Genomic DNA, 16,678 nt, shown 5'->3' with positions numbered 1-16,678 from the left:
GGGGGGGGGGGGCGGTGGTACCAGCCAACAGTCAGGAAATTAAATGCCTTCTCTCCTGAGGACCCTCAAGTTTATTCCAGGTACTTCATATTGCTTTGGAAACCTCAGAAAATGTCATAGCAATGGTAACTTCCAGGGAAAGGCCTCAAAATGTCCATGAGTCAGAAGGTGAATCAATCAGGTTCCCAACAGAAAAGCAGATGGCACATTCACAGCAGGATGACCTGGGGAGGGGTTATTTATAAAAGTGTGGGTGTGGGGGGGGCACAACCAGTGGTACAATGGCTGGGGCCTCACCACTTTCAGGCCCAAAGGAAGGAGATTGGGGGTAGGTACCAGAATTTGCAGGGAGAGGGTGTCTTGGTAGGCTCCTGGGTCTTGAGAGGAGCAGTGGCCTTTAGCAGAGGTGATCTTGCAGAGAGAGAGCCAAGGGGCATAAATTCCTCAACCTCACTCTCTTTCCTTCTGGCAGGCCTCCCACATAGCTGAAGCCAGCCCTAGGAGAGGACACAGGGCCTGCCAATATGGTGCTGGACACAGAGCAGTGTGGGGCAAAGATCCGGAGGGGCATAGGTGGCAAGAAGACAGAAGGAAACCCACCAAGGCCTTGCTTGACTCAGGGCAGTGGGAGACTGGACAAGCTTTTTTCTCTTCTTCATGCTTTTCTCTGCTTTTCTAATATTCTCAAAATGAGCACATGTGACTCCTGGAATTGCAGAAACTATGATTTTTAGATTTAAAAGGCCCAAGCACCAACCACATCAACAACCATAACAGCAACAAGGAATGTGGACCAAGGAGGCCCCACTGGGCAGTACAAATGCCTTTATTAATTAGAGCAGAAAAGGGAGGCCTCACAAAAAATTCTTTCCCAGTTTGAACAGCCAGCTGACGCTTTCCCACAGGATACTGACCACAGAGAGAGCAAATGCAACTTGCATTCTCAACTAAGCCCTTGGGAAGAAGAGTCCCTGGGCTCTGAAGAAAGTGACACCCAAGCCCGTCTTGCTTCTCTGAAGTGAAGCTTGTGTAGAGGGAGGGCGTCATAGGGGAAGCCACTCAGCATTCCAGGGACATGGGTTCAGTCCCCAGCTCAGCCACTTCATTGTGGGGGGACCTCAAGCAGCAGACTGTGAGTGCTGCCTCAGCTCCTCCCCTCCTGAAGGCACCGTGAGGGCCCCCGGCCTTGCTAATTGCCAGAACTTCTGCAAATATTACTTGCAAATGAAGGAGAGGAGGGCACAGAAGATAATAGCCACCACAAAAGGCAAGACCAAATGTCCCAACTGCTCCCTCTTTCATGGCCCACAACATCTAGGAGGCCTGCAGCACCAATGGCCCTTGGACAGAAAGAACACACCTTCAGCTTGGGTGAATTGAGGAGAAACCCATGAGCCAGAGGCAGGTGCAATTGAGTCCTCTATGTTCCATCAGATGGCCTTTCTATCTTCTCTTGTTTCTCTGCCTTCTTCACTCCTCAGCTCCCTGGACTCAGGGAGCCCAGACCCTGACCATGAGTTCTCTTGTGCAGCTCTCTCCCTACTTTCAGGGTGGAGGTATACCCTCAGGTTTGGGGCTTTCAGAGACTTCAGAGGACAGAATCTATGACGCCCACCTTTCTCTTACTGCCTCAGCCACCTTTGGCTGTGCAATTTCAGTGTGGGATTGTACTAAAAGTCCCCTGTCCCTTGAGGAAGGGACAAGATGGATGAGGCCAATGGAAACCCTATCTCACCACATGAGAAAAATCATGGCTGAAGAGGGTGTGAGAAGGAGGCAAGCCAAGGTGATGGAAAATTCACAATAAAGACTGCATGAAGCCTGAAAATGTGTTCACATTTTGTTATAGTCCTCAATCTCTTTGACATGCAACACACTCACAGCTAGAGCCTGAAGGTTTTAAGGCCAAAGGGAAATGAAGGGGCCAAGGAAAACTCTTGTTAGATGCTAGACCCTCCTCAGACCCTCTCACCTCTCATGACTTCCACTACAGCTGGGAGAGAAGAGAAGGAGTCATATGCCAGCCCCTCTTGATACTTGAAGGCATTGCACCTGTCTTCCTCCCTAGTTTAAATAATATAAGCCGACCCCCAGCATTTTTGGTACTGAGAAAGGGTGGGTGCTGGACACAAGGACTTCAGGAAGAGAACAAGGTCTGAAAATGGAGCACTTGTCCTTCCTGCAGGATGGGGCTGTGGCTAAAAGTATGGATTTGGAGGTCAGATTGAGAAGGTCCAAAGCCCATCCCCTCTGCTTCCTGTCACCACTTGGGCCCTCTGATCTACCACTATAAATAGGATAACCAGGCCTTAAGTGCTTCCTAAGGCGATGCAATGTAAAATACATAAGACCAACTTGGACACATCCTTGCCTTAAAAAAATTGACCCTGAAACTAATCAAGCCTCTGGATCTCTTTAACAGTTTACAGAAAATATAGGGATTGAAGAAGAAATTAAGCAACACTATAAAGACACAATCAGCCCAATCCAGAATGTGGGATGTTCTACAAGATAAATGACCTAGCAAATCAACAAATCAACAGCATGGAAAAGGGAAGAAAAGATACACGAAAACAATGGATCGTGGATCACCACATCAAAAACTAATGATGTACTGTATGGTGACTAACATAAAATAATAAAATTTAAAGATTTATTTATTTAAAAAAAAGAGTAGAAATTTTAAAGAATAAGAAAGACCCAAGAGGGGAGCCTGGGTGGCTCAGTCGGTTAAGAGTCTGCCTTCGGCTCAGGTCATGATCTCAGGGTCCTGGGATCGAGTCCCGCATCGGGCTCCCTGCCTCAGCGGGGAGCCTGCTTCTCCCTCTACCTGCCCCCCACTCCGGCTTGTGCTCTCTCTCTCTCCCTCAAATAAATAAAATCTTAAAAAAAAAAAAAGACCCAAGAGAGAGGAATATCAAAAGAAATGTGTGAGCCTTGTTTGGGTCCTGATCTGAAAATAGAACAAGACAAGACAAAACAAAACAACCCTAAAGAGACATCTTTAAGAGAACCGATCTAATATTAAGGAATGACTGTTAATTTTGTAAGAGTGAATAATGGTGTGGTAGTTATATTTCTAAGAAGTCCTTACCAATTACAGATGCAGCCTGAAGTATTTATGGCTGAAATGACACGGTGTCCGGGATTCACAGAGTCAGGGAGTAACAGAGGACAGAGTTAAATGGTTGGAGCTGGGCAATGAGTGCCTGAGTTTTCATCATACCCTTCTGCCTACATTGTGTATTCTCTGGAAGTTTTTATAGTAAAACCTTTCATGAAGTCACCATTATATGGCTACAAGTCATGTCCGGTGCTGGATCAGACACCTTTGGTGCCACCTCAGCATCTGTTGGGCTGACCAGGGCTTGCATCCATGGCTGGGGGGTAGTTCCCTGCAGCTTTGACCTGCTTCACTTCCAGAATGAGCCACGGGTCTCTCTGACTTGTGGCAGCGGATGCCGGCTTGAGCCTGCTCAGCACATCCCGCACCCCGCCAGGAGGAGCCCCCAAGTGCAGGGGAGTTAGTGTCCCGTGAGCATAAGTCCAGGTGCCTTGCTTTAAAGGTGCATAAACTGGGACTGTGTGAAGGGGAGGGACACCTTCATGACAGCTGGTTGGTGACAGAGCTGGACCAGGGGTTCTGTCTTGATGGCTCCCACAGCACCCAGCAGAGGGCTTTGCCTGCAGCAGGCTCTCAATAAGGATGTTTTGCATGATTAAATAGAGACCATAACAACACAACACAATTAACAATAGAAGGTTCTAAAACTAGGTCTTTTTTTTTTTCCATATGACTGATTTTAAGACCCCGAAGTATTATTTGAGAAAATGAGTACCTGTGAAGGAAGACGGTCTCTTGTGCTCCAGCAATACACTTCCACATCGGTGGTAAAACACCGAGCTTACTGTGTCTTAGCTCTACCTTCAACATGACAAGCCCAAGTGTCCACGCGGGTAGGCGTACCTGCAAACAGGTGTGTGTGTGCTCCATATTGCTGGAGATAAAAATAGCTCATGAGCTTGGAAGAACAATCTGCTTTAATTCCAGGAATTTGAAAAAATGCTTTGTAGTGAAGAACAGAATGTCGGTTTTGAAAGTAATTGGCATTTCCCCCCAAGCACAAATATTTTAAATATTAACATGAGTGAGATAACATGCAGAGGCAACTAACTCCTCCAGCCCAAGTCCTCGTGACTACAGGAATCCATTCCTTCTCTTCTCTTTCCACGCTCTCCTGGGGCTTTCAGGGAGCTGCGACAAAAGTGGCAGGATTGCCAAGGTTTGAAAAATAAGCAACTTGGCTATCAGGTAAAAATATACAAAAGATATCCATACCCTCTGTTTTTGTGTAGAGAGCAAGGAAATATTTTTTTATTAGAAAACTGGCAAGCAGAAAGCTAGTTGAGTGATGAAGGTTCCAACTGCGTGGCTAACCTGTTTAGCCAGGACCAGATGGTTCAGAGGGCTGGTAATGAGATCCAAAGTATTCTCTATCTAGGTCAGCGTTGAATCCAGCCTAGGTCACAAATAACAGAGTGGTTTGGCCAGATGTGTGTTCAGAAGCTGATGGAAATGAGAGAGTGATCTGAGATACAGACATATCTGACTTTGGGTCTAATTTGTCTCCTTTTTGGGCAGGCTTTGGTCCTGAGTTCTCAGATGGGGTTGTGGAAGGAAAACTTTCTGTATAGAATAGATCTGCAATTGTGGTTCTTTCCCAAAAGATTACAGAATGTCATCGACTTTCCAGAACTTTAAAGAAAAACAGTGTCGGGGCCCCTGGGTGGCTCAGTTGGTTAAACTTTCGACTCTTGATCTCAGTTCAGGTCTTGATCTCAGGGTCGTGAGTTCAAGCCCTGTATTGGGCTCCATGCTGGGCATGGAGCCTACTTAAAAATCTTTTTTTTTAATTTAAAAAAAGGTTAGAAAAAGAAAAACACAGTGTCTAGTATGAACCAGAATGCAGGAAATCCTCTCATACATGGTAGATGAGTGTAAATGATTACCACTTTTCTACAGATAAATTTTTTTTTTTAAAAGATTCTATTTATTTTTTTGACAGAGAGAGACATAGCAAGAGCAGGAACACAAGCAGGGGGAGTGGGAGAGGGAGAAGCAGGCCCCCTGCAGAGCAGGGAGCCCGACGCGGGACTCGATCCCAGGACCCCGGGATCACGACCCGAGCCGAAGGCAGACGCCCAACGACTGAGCCACCCAGGCGCCCTCTACAGATAAATTTGACCATATATATCAAAAAACCCTAAAAGTTGCACAGTACTCCACTTCGAGGAATTTATTCTAAGGAAATAATCAAGGATGTGCCCTAAGATCTTATTTATATTAAAAATAAAGATAAAAATAATAACAATAATTTTTTTTTTAAATAGAGCAATGAACTAATCTTATTGCCCAACAGTAGGGGATTTTTAAAATGATGGTGTGATGCACTATCTTCAGCCACTAAGAACAATATTGCAGAAATGTATTTATTGACATAGAAAGACAAAAAGCTGGTTATAAAGTAGCCTGACCTCACTTTTGCTTCTCGAAAGCTTTTTTTCCACACATGCATATGCAGGTGCTTAGAAAGATGTATGAACAGTTGGTCACAGTAATCTCTGGGTAATAGAATAAGAGGCACATTTTATTTCCTTCTTTGAGTTATTTCTGTTTTCTAAACTTTTTTATAATAAACAAGAATTTACTTTTATGTTTGCTGTTGAAAGGCTATTTAGAAACAGAAATTAAGAGCTGTTCAGGACGATTCTCTGTAGTGGCCAAAAGGCAGGATGGTGGAGGTGTCATCCATGGAAGAAAAGAGGTATGGGAAAGGAACATGCAATGGACTCTGCGCTCTTTCAAGGGAGATGTGATGCTAAGGCACTGAGCCCCAACCTTGCATGGAATGACCCTGCCGTGGAATTGAAAAGAAACCTCTGCGGTCCTCCCACAGCAATGCAGGGCTGCCGGTGCACCTTAGAACTGCCAGGCTGCACCCAGTTAGCACCCTGAGAAGAAGCCTTCCATGGGTGGGGGTGGACCCAGGTAGAGGCAAGGGGGAGGAGCAGCTCCTGGGCTGGAACAAAACCCAGGCCACTGGCAGCTTTCTTAAAAGTTACTCTTCTTGGCTTATTCCTCATTGATTTAAACATGTAATTTCCTAATCCCTCAACAGCAGTCTTTGAAAGTATGGAAGGAACATCAAGAGAGAACATATAAACATCAAGAGAGAATGGAGCCAGCCAGCCAAAGGGGGATTTTTTTTTTCCAGCTTTCCCACTCCGAGGTGTTTCCTTCTACCAACAGATGTCTCAGTGCCAGGGGAGCCCAGCTCTGGATGGACACTCCTTTTTCTCTTTGTCCCTCTGAGGTCTGGAATAAGTGTCCTTCCCCTCTTAGCACATGCGTGTCCTCAATTAAAGTGTGTACAGCAGCCCGATCTAGGATGGTAAATCCACCCTGGAATGCTCACATGAGCTCAAAAACCAAGCAAGGTGGCAACCCAACCGAGGGTTTTGAGCTTCCCGAGTAAAGGCAGGGCTGATGTGCACAGCTTTCCCCACGATGGGCTCCTGGGCTCCGGCATAGCAGACTCAGGAGTTAGGAAGACACATGGTTCAGAGGTGACGGTGCCCAGAGCTGAAAGACCCACAATAGACCAACACAGGCATCCCAGGGGCCAGACTCTACTTAGCACCCCTGGGTGCTACAGAGGAAAGGCTTTGGGACCACACAAAGCTGATTCTGAAGAATTTGGAGGCCAATGGCACTGTTTCTGGAGCTGCTTGGGATAACTGACAAAACTCTTGGAGTCTTAGTACCTTTGTTTGTAAAGTGAAAATAACAAAACCCAGGGAAGTTGTAGGAATTAAAGGAGACAGTTAGGTCCGAGGGCCCGGAAGAGTCTCACAGAGATGTGCAGCACAGGGCTGAAGAAGACCTCCCGGAGTCCTACCCTCTGAGTAGTCATCCTGGGAACAAAGACAGCTAATCATCTACCCCAATATCAGCCCTCCCTTCTTGGCTAGGCAACAGCTCCCTGGAATAAAGCTCGCGTGGCCCAGGCTCTCCTTTTTCTAGCTGTGGTCATGAGAGATATTCCGGCCCGTGGGACACTCCATTTACATGGGAGAGTCATGTGCATCTGGGGTTTTGGGGAGGAGTGGGCCCTGCACCCTGCCACGCCCCCCCCACCCCGCCATTCTCCTGGGCCAGAGCATCAACTAGATGGCTGAAGCTGAACAGTCAGATAATCATATTGGGCCGCGAGCCGAGGATGGCAGTGGTAAGGCAGAAGGAGCCTGAATCCCTAATTGTTTCCCAGAGCCACCACAGCAGCCCAGACACCCTAGCTCTGGATTCATTTACAGGACTGAAAGATAAACTCCTGTGTTGTTTCAGCCACTACTGTTTTAGATTTTTCACTCCTACACGGACAGATCCAGTCCTAACTTAAACATCACTCGTGCAATATGTAAAGCTGTGAAAATAAAGGCTAGCGGCTGACCACCCTAAGAGTAGTCTTTCACGTTCATATAAGCCCCCCACCCCCAGAGCCTCTTATATCACGCAGTCCCTGACTGACCAGGCTCTCTTTTGTCTATAGCAAGTCACCACGCACCCAGAAGGGTTTCCCCGCTGATTCAAGGAACAGGGCTCCTCTGTGTGCAACCAGCACAAGAAGACCCCGGAGTCACTGAATCTATTTGAACACCAAAGACAGATTATGTTTACAGGAGCGAAAGCAAACGCTTATCCACCTATCCGCAGAGTGGGGGCAGGAGGCTATAGTATAGTATATTACAGTATGTAGTATAGCATTTAATATGATACTATATAGCATAGTATTAAAGCTTTGAACTCCAACATTTCAGAGACATTGTTCAAGATCCAGAAAGACCTGCTGCTCATAAACTTTTAAGAATGATTTTTTTCCTTTAAACAGAAAGATTTATTTTCATCTCCCCTTTCCCGTTTGTTTATTTTATAAGGGACCCCGATATGATACAACAAGTGTGTTTTGCACTAATTTTCTTTCCTAAAGACTTCTGTCTCTGATAGTGAGACAGAAAAGTGATTTTCTTGGCTATAGCTTCTTTGAGGTGGCTTATTTCCTCGCTAGAAAGAATTGCAGAGTTTATTTTGGTGGTTGCTTGGCTGGTTTGTTGGGGTTTTGTATGTGTGGTAAAATATACATAACATAAAATTTACCATTTTACCCACTTTTAACTGTACAGTTTCCTGGCATTAAGCATTCACCTTGTGGTAAAACCATCACCACCACGTATCTCCGCAATGTTTTCATTTTTGCAAACTGAAACTCCATACCCATTGAATAACTTCCCTCTCCTCCCCCCACCCCCTCGGCTCCTGGCAACCCCCATTCTACTTTCTGTCTGGATGAACTGACTTTTCTAGGAACCACCCGTAAGTGGAATCACACCATATTTGTCCTTTTGTGTCTGACTTATTTCACTTGGCATAATGTCTTCAAGGTTCATCCCTGATGTAGCATGTGTCAGAATTTCATTCCTTTCATTCCTTTTAAAGGTTGAACAAAAATACTCTGTTGGGTGGCTACACATTTTGTTCATTCACCCATTCATCTGTGATGGCCTCTTGGGTTGCTTCCACCTTTTGGCTATTGTGAATAATGCTGCTATGAACATGGGAATACAGAGTTCTGCTTTTGAGGACCCTCCATACTGTTAAGGATTGCTTCAGAAGAAGAGCATGAGGGTGTAGTTTTTCCAGGAGTGGTTCAAACGATGATTCCCAAACTGGATTATGCATTAGAATGACCTGGGAACTCTTACATGCAAATTCCTGAGCGCCCCATTTTCCAAGACTATTGAATGAGATTATCTGGGGGAGGAGCTGGGAATCTGTAATTTAACACAAGTCCCCTATGCCACTCATCTCTGGAGTGCCTACGGGGCCGTCAGGGGCAGGGAGGAGGGGTCCAGCTGCCCGGCGGTGTCTACTACACACACCCAAAGGGAGACAAGCTTTGTTAGACACGGGTCCCACACTGCTTTGCTCTCCACACGTGGTAGAAATTTCTTGTAAGAAAGAGAAGGAGTAACGAAAGCCATCTTCCTGTCTGGTGAGGAACCATAATAATAGCTCTCACTGCTCAGGACTCAGGGCTTACTGGCATGATCTTCCTTGTTAATCTCTCAAGAGTGGGCAGAGAAGATACCGCAGGGCATGCTTTTACACACTCTTCCTGAGACAGGATCTGATTGGCCCTGTTTTTCACTATCCAATATCGAGGGCTTTTATTTGACAGTGCCTTGGGTCAAGCTTTCTCATAGGTGGTTTGGCTTCCTTGCACCTAGCCTATCAGAGCCTTTACTAGGGATTCCCGATTCAGTGCTAGCTGTTGGCCTCTGCCAACAGCGTGCGCTTCCAGGAGTGTTTGTAAGGGTCTGTGGATCCTCCAGGACAGGCAAGGAACGTTGTGAGCATAGCTTTCCTCCTTTGAGCACCTGAATTTTTTTTTTTAATCAGGATTTTTTTTTTTTTTAAGTTTCGTTTTGTAGTTTGCTATAACATCATTCGTATTGAGCTTAGAAAATTTGGAAACTATAGGAAAAGAGAAGGAAGGAGGAAAAAAATGTGGTCCTAATCCCACTTCCCAGAGTTTACCATTTTTGTGAATTCCTTCCTGTCTTTTTTCTCTGCATAGCATTTTCCCATGTTATTATAAACTATACATGCATTTCAGTGGGTGCATGGATCTACCATGGTTTACTCAATTCTTTCTTTACTTTTAAATATTTTTAGTTGTTTCCAACTTTTCTCTATTGAAAATGGTATTATAATGAACATCTTTAGACAGAAAACCTCTTGCATTATTTTCCCTTACAGCAAAGGCCAAGAAATAGGATTATTAAGTCAAAATCATGAACATAGTAAGCCCTTTGATATATGTAGCCCATCTCATTTTTGAGAGGGTGGGTACCAAATTGCACAACCATGGGCAAATATAAAAATGGGCACCATTACCTAGATCCTAGTCTAGTTGTTGGACGCTGAATGATTTTGCCCTCAGGGAACATCTGACAATGTCTGGAGGCATTTTTGATTTTCACAATGGGAGGGATACTACTGGCATCTGTTGAGCAGAGGCCAAGGATACTGCTAAGCATCCTACAATGCACATTATAGCTATATACAACAAAGAATCATCTGGCCCAGAATGTCAATAGTGTCAAGGTTGAGAACGCAACTGTATTGTAACCATCACTCGGATCACAACCCATTCAGGGAGAAAAAGACAGAATCTTATCAGTTCAATTTCAGGGCCCAGCTGTCAGGTGCTATTGCTTCTGTCAGTGCTACATGATGTCAGTGATGAAAACCAGTCTAAACATCAGCTCAGTGTGTCCTTGTTCAAGATTGGCACACTGCTCCAGAATCAGATTTCACCTTGACCAACCCAGGGCACTACCTGAAGCACCTCTTACCCTGGGGCCCTGAGAATTCTTACTAGTCAGCTGCCCATGGCTCTCAGCCCAGACCACTGCCTCCCATCAAAAATGTTCCAATACAATTCAAAACAGGGGATCCATATGCTCTGATTTTGAGAAATTTTCTGGGATCCTATGCAAATTTACCCATGCTTCATCCCTTCTCAAACCCACAGTAGCCCCTGTGCAATACACCCAAACCCTAGGACTTTGAAGACAGGGATTCAAGTCACAGATCTAATGTGTGGTAGAGACAGCTAACTCTTCGCAGTATCTATTCTCCTTTTCTTCCATGGTAATAGAATCTTCAGTGTTTAGCTGGTCAATGTCTTCTCAGAATAAACACCTCATTTCCTAGACTTTCTTGCAGCTATCCAATGGCTTGTAAGTGGAAGTGTTGAGTGTGACTTCTGGTGGTGTCCTGTCAGAGGCAATGCACCCTTTTTTACTGATGGCGTAAATAAATGTGGATATGCTGGCTTGATCTAAAGCAGCCATCTTAGACCAAGAGGTGGAAGTCAAGTTTGGAGGATGTCAGAGCAACAAGATAGAAGGAGCCTGGGTCGTTGATGATGATGGAGTTACTGTGCCAACCCTGTACTCTTTACCACCAGGCTTCACTATGTTGGAGAGAAACAACCCATGTTTAATTTAAGCCACTGTTATTTTGGTCTCTGTTACAGCTGAACCTAATCCTAAGTGACACGTAATCCAACGTCCTCATTTGAAAGATAAAAATGCAGGTCTGAATGGACTATATCAGGCTTGGTTCATTGTGCCTTTTCTGCCAGCTGTCTGGGAGTTTGCTGAATAAGAAAAAAAAAATGAATCATTTAAAAGAAATGGTGTATTTTGGGATACTTTATGAGATTGATAACACAAGAGAAGATAAAAGACTTGAATTTGGAGGAAAGCAAAGGCTTCAGAATATGTGAGATGAGATTTGGGGCACAGTAAGCAAAGAGAAAATAAAGCGTCAGCCCTGATTTTTCAGGGTTAGATCTCCTGAATCTAGGAGTAGTTAAAACTCTAACGACACTCTTGTTGATGTAATGATCCGTTTTTAGCAGTCAGCATGTCTGAATGCAGAGACTGTTTATAGAGCAGCGTAATTAATAGATACTTCATGGAAGTGATTGTTGCTGGTTCAATTATTCTTTAAGAGATTGGACAGATCAAGAGACTGCTCTGGCAAGAGAATCACCCTTTCTTTTCTCCCCTTCAAGATAAGTGAGCACTCATAATTTATTAAAATTATCCCTTTGGTTTCATTTCACTCACAAAGGAAATGTATGCAGCTTCTTAAAATATACAGATTTATTTCTCCTAGAGTCTAGCAGGTAAAGAGAAAGATAATCGGCATCCTATTGAGTTAGAAGAAAGCTGTGTCTGCACATTGCCTAAGCAACCAGTCGCTCAGGACAATTCTGCCAAAACACCCGTCGACTCTGTGAAAAATCCATCAGCCTGGTTATGTGACATCCCACAGCCCTCTGCTTGCCCTTACCAGATCGAGTAGCTGAATTTCTTATTTTCTATTGCCTCTATTGGCTTCCTAAAGACACTGCTGCAGGTAAAGCTTTGACTTCACAGAGGAAGTCATCTATCTTTAAAACCCCCCACAGGGTGACTTCCCTCATGACCATCAGAAAATGCTCTGCAGAAATAAGCTTCCATTGCCCACTGGAGCTTGAAGAGTCAAGTGAAACCTAGTTCCTGGGACAAACAGAAACAATTAGAAAGAGGGCCATTAATTGGCCTTCCCCCTTTTCTTCTTCTCTGTGCCCAGAAAATGGTTTTTCTTGGCTCTAGGACTAAGTGGAGTGACCACCTGGTCCAGATTTGCTTGGATCCTTCTTCTCTAAGCAACTAATTCTCGATGGAAAATATGCTTATATCACGTAGGCCCACACCAAAGAGAAGGAAAAGCCTCCATTTATCCTGTCTCTTTGATTTCATTTCAGCCTCTGGAGGCAAAGTCAGCCCAGGCAAGCCTCACGCAGTACTTCACGGCACAGAAAACTGTTGGGTCTGGCCGGCTGCACTGTTATCATAGAGCGACAGAACCTTGCTTGGCAGCAGCCTCTTGAGCAAGTTGCTGTGCCTCTGAAGGCTGCTTGCATCACAAAAGAGTATCTGAGCTGCACCAAGATTCAACCTCTCAAACTTGTGGGTGAGCCACCCTGTGTACATCCACCTTTCTATGCAGTTACTCTTCTCATCTGTGACTGGCCTACTTTCATATCTACTTCTCTCATTCTCCTTAGTCTAGCCAGTTCCAGCTTCACATGAGCTGCCACACCCTGGTTCTATCTGCTAGTTCAACCCCTCACTTCAACCAATGCTGTGCTGGAGCCAGCTCCCATTGGCTTAAGAAAGCCAATTGTGCCTAGCTCTTCATAATGCCATGTTCAATAGCATCACATTGGTAGCTGGAAATCAGGCATGGTAAGGGTAATTACATCACAGAAATCAGCAAAATCTATGAGAACTCCCCCACCCTGACCCAGAAAGCCGATTAAACGTTTGCCACCATGTGCTGGATCTATCCCTTTTGAAAAGGGGTAAATATGTGTCCATTTATCATAGTCAATGTAAATAATACACTACATTAAAAAATAATTAAAAAAATAAAGAATTTTAGGCCAACCTTAACTGGATTCTGGTTTGAACCAACTAAATGTAAAAGGATATTTGGAAAAATTTGAAACCAAATATAGATAATATTAAAGAACTCATGTTAATTTTTTAGGCATAAAAATATTATGGAAGAATAGAGGGGCACTTCCTCAACCTGATAAAGAACATCTACAAAAAACCTATAGCTAACTTCATTACTTGAGAGAAACTAAAAGCTTTCCCACTAAGGTCATGAATGAGGCAAAGATGTTCCCTCTTCTTTTCAGCATTGTACAAGAAGTCCTAGCTAATGTAATAAGATAAGAAAATGAAACACAAAGGATACAGATTGGGATAGAAGAAATAAAGCTGTCTTTGTTTACAGACAACATGGTTGTCTATGTAGAAAATCTGAAAGAATCAACAGTAACAACAAAACCTCCTGGAACTAATAAGCTATTATAGCAGGGTTGCAGGATATAAGATTAACATACAAAAGTCTATCGCTTTTCTATACAGCAGCAATGAACAGGTGGAATTTGAAATTAAAAACATATTACCTGGGGCGCCTGGGTGGCTCAGATGGTAAAGCATCTGCCTTCGGCTCGGGTTGTGATCCCAGGGTCCTGGGATCAAGCCCCGCATCGGGCTCCCTTCTCGGCGGGGAACCTGCTTTTCCCTCTCCCTCTGCTGCTCCCCCTGTTTGTGCTCTCTGGCTCTGTCTAATAAATAAATAAAATCTTTGAAAAAAAGCCATATTACTTATGTCAACTATACTTAAAAAAATATTTTGAAAACCACATCATTTACATTAGCACCTCCCAAAATAAAATACTTAGGTATAAATCTAAAAAATATGTTCAAGATCTATATATGAGGAAAACTACAAGACTCTGATGAAAGAAATCAAAGAACTAAATAAATAGAGAGATGCCCATGGATAAAAAGACTCAATATTGTCAAGATGCCCATTTTTCTCAACTTGATCTATAGATTCAATGCAATCCCAATCAAAGTCCCAGCAAGTTATTTTGTGGATATCAACAAACTGATTCTAAAGTGTATGTGGAAAGGCAAAAGACCTAGAATAGTAACACAATATTGCAGGAGAACAAACTCAGAGAATTGAAATTACCTGACTTCAAGGCTTACGATAAAGACACAGTAATCAAGATTGTGTGATTAGACAAAAGAATAGACAAATAGATCAATGGTACAGAATAAATAGTCCAGAAATGGACCCCCATAAATATAGTCAACTGATCTTTGACAAAGTGGCAAAGGCACTTTGCAGGAAAAAAGTCATTTCAATGAATGGTGCTGTAACAATCAGACATCCATATTCAAGAAAAATGTATCTAAACACAGACCTTATGCCCTTTGCAAATTAACTCGACATGGATCACAGACCTCAATGTAAAATGCAAAGCTATAAAACTCCAAGCAGCTAACACAGGAGAAAATCTAAATGATCTTGGGTATGGCGATGACTTTTAATGAGATGCCTTATAAATGAGAAGCTGAACCTCATTAAAATTAAAACCTTCTGCTCTGCAAAAGACTCTGTCAAGAGAGTAAGAAGACAAGCCACAGACTTGGGAGAAAACTTTTGCAAAAGACTTATCTGATGAAGGAGTGCTATCTGAAATGAAGAATTCTTAAGACTCAACAATGAGAAAATGAACAATCTTATTTTTAATTTTTTTTTAAAGATTTTATTTATTTATTTGAGAGAGAGAGTGAGAGAGAGAGAGAGCACAAGAGGGAGGAGCGGGAGAGGGAGTAGCAGACTCCCCGCCGAGCAGGGAGCCCGATGCGGGACTCGATCCCGGGACTCCAGGATCATGACCTGAGCCGAAGGCAGTCGCTTAACCAACTGAGCCACCCAGGTGCCCAACAATCTGATTTTTAAAATGAGGAAAAGATCTTAACAGACACTAAAGAAGATATACAGATGGCAAGTAAGCATATGAAAAGATGCTCAACATCATATAATCATTAGGTAATTGCAAGTTAAAACAACAATGAGATACCACTACACACATACATAAAAGAATGGCCAAAATCCCAAACATTGACAACACTAAATGCTGTCAAGGATGTGGAACAACAGGAATTCTCACTCATTGCTGGTGAGAATACAAAATGGTACAGCCACTTTGGAAGATAGTTTGGCAGTTTCTTACAAAACTGAACGTATTCTCACCATACAATCCAGCAGCTGTGCTCTTTGGTATTTACCCAAGTTAGGTGAAAAGATATGTCCACACAAAAGTATGCACATGGATATTTATAGTAGCTTTATTCAAAATTGCCTAAACTTGGAAACAACCGTCCTTTAGTAGGTGAAGGGATAAATAAACTGAGGTGCATCTAGACAATGGAATATTATTCAGCGCTAAAAAGAAATGAACTATTAAGCCATGAGAATATATGGAGAGACCTTAATGCATATTACAAAGTGAAAGAATCTAATCTAAAAAGGCTACATACCATATAATTGCAACTATATGATGCTCTGGAAAAGGCAAAACTATGGAGACAGTAAAAATATCAGTGGTTGCCAAAGGTTAGGGGGTTAGACAAATAGGCTGAGCACACAGGATTTTTAGGGCAGTGAAACTATTTTGCATAATGGTATAATGGTGGATATATGTCATTATACACTTATCAAAACAATAGAACGCACAACACCAAAAGTGAATTCTAACGTAAACTATGGATTTTGGGTGATCATGATGTGTCACGTAGGATCATCAACTGTCACAAATGTACCACTCTAGTGACAGATATTCATAATGGAGCAGTCTATACGTGTGTGGGGACAGGGGGCATATGGGAAATCTCTGCACCTCCCACTCAATTTTGCTGGAAATCTAAAACTGCTCTAAAAAATAAAGTCCACTTTTAAAGAAATGGTATTCTGGTTATGTAGGGAATTGTTTCTGTAGTTTAAAGAAGTATTGAGGGATTAAATGCCATAATGTCTATAATTTACTTTAAAAACACGTCAGAAGAAGAAACAAAGCAAATATGGAAAAATGTTAACAATTGTTAAATCTCAAGGACAGATGTAGGGAGGTTCTTGCTACTATTCTCCATTTCTGTATTTTTGAAATTTTTCGTAATAATAATTTTAAAAGAACTTCCAGCCATGAAAGCTATGAGTTTGGGCAATCTCAAGTAGAACCATTCATATCCGTCCCCTACAATCTGGGCCTGGGTTACTTGAAAAGTTGTAAACCTACTGGGTTGTGATCGTCCCAGTGAAAGCCTGTATAGCACACGCTTGGATTGGGCCGAGTTGGCCGCTGGCCAGGGCTCTGCCTGCCCCTGTGAGCACGCGGGACGGGGCTGGGGTTAAGTCTGCAGAGGGCAGAATGAGGCAGCCACTGACTAGCTGGCATTTTGGGCTTTCCCAGTCAGGCTGGAGGCAGATGCGTGCAGTACACTTTTCACTATTTAACACTTGTGCTTTTTGTAATTGTATAGACTGACTGAAAACAACTGTTTTTCAATAACCCTCCTAGGAAACCCCCTCCCCATTTTATTCAATTAAATGTTTTAGTTTCCACGAACC

Source organism: Leptonychotes weddellii, chromosome 1 (genome assembly GCF_054177405.1).
Source record: "Leptonychotes weddellii isolate Sample4059 chromosome 1, ASM5417740v2, whole genome shotgun sequence".
In the NCBI taxonomy this organism is placed as follows: domain Eukaryota; kingdom Metazoa; phylum Chordata; class Mammalia; order Carnivora; family Phocidae; genus Leptonychotes; species Leptonychotes weddellii.
The sequence above is the reverse complement of the archived record's forward strand: the minus strand, read 5'-3'. Positions refer to the sequence as shown.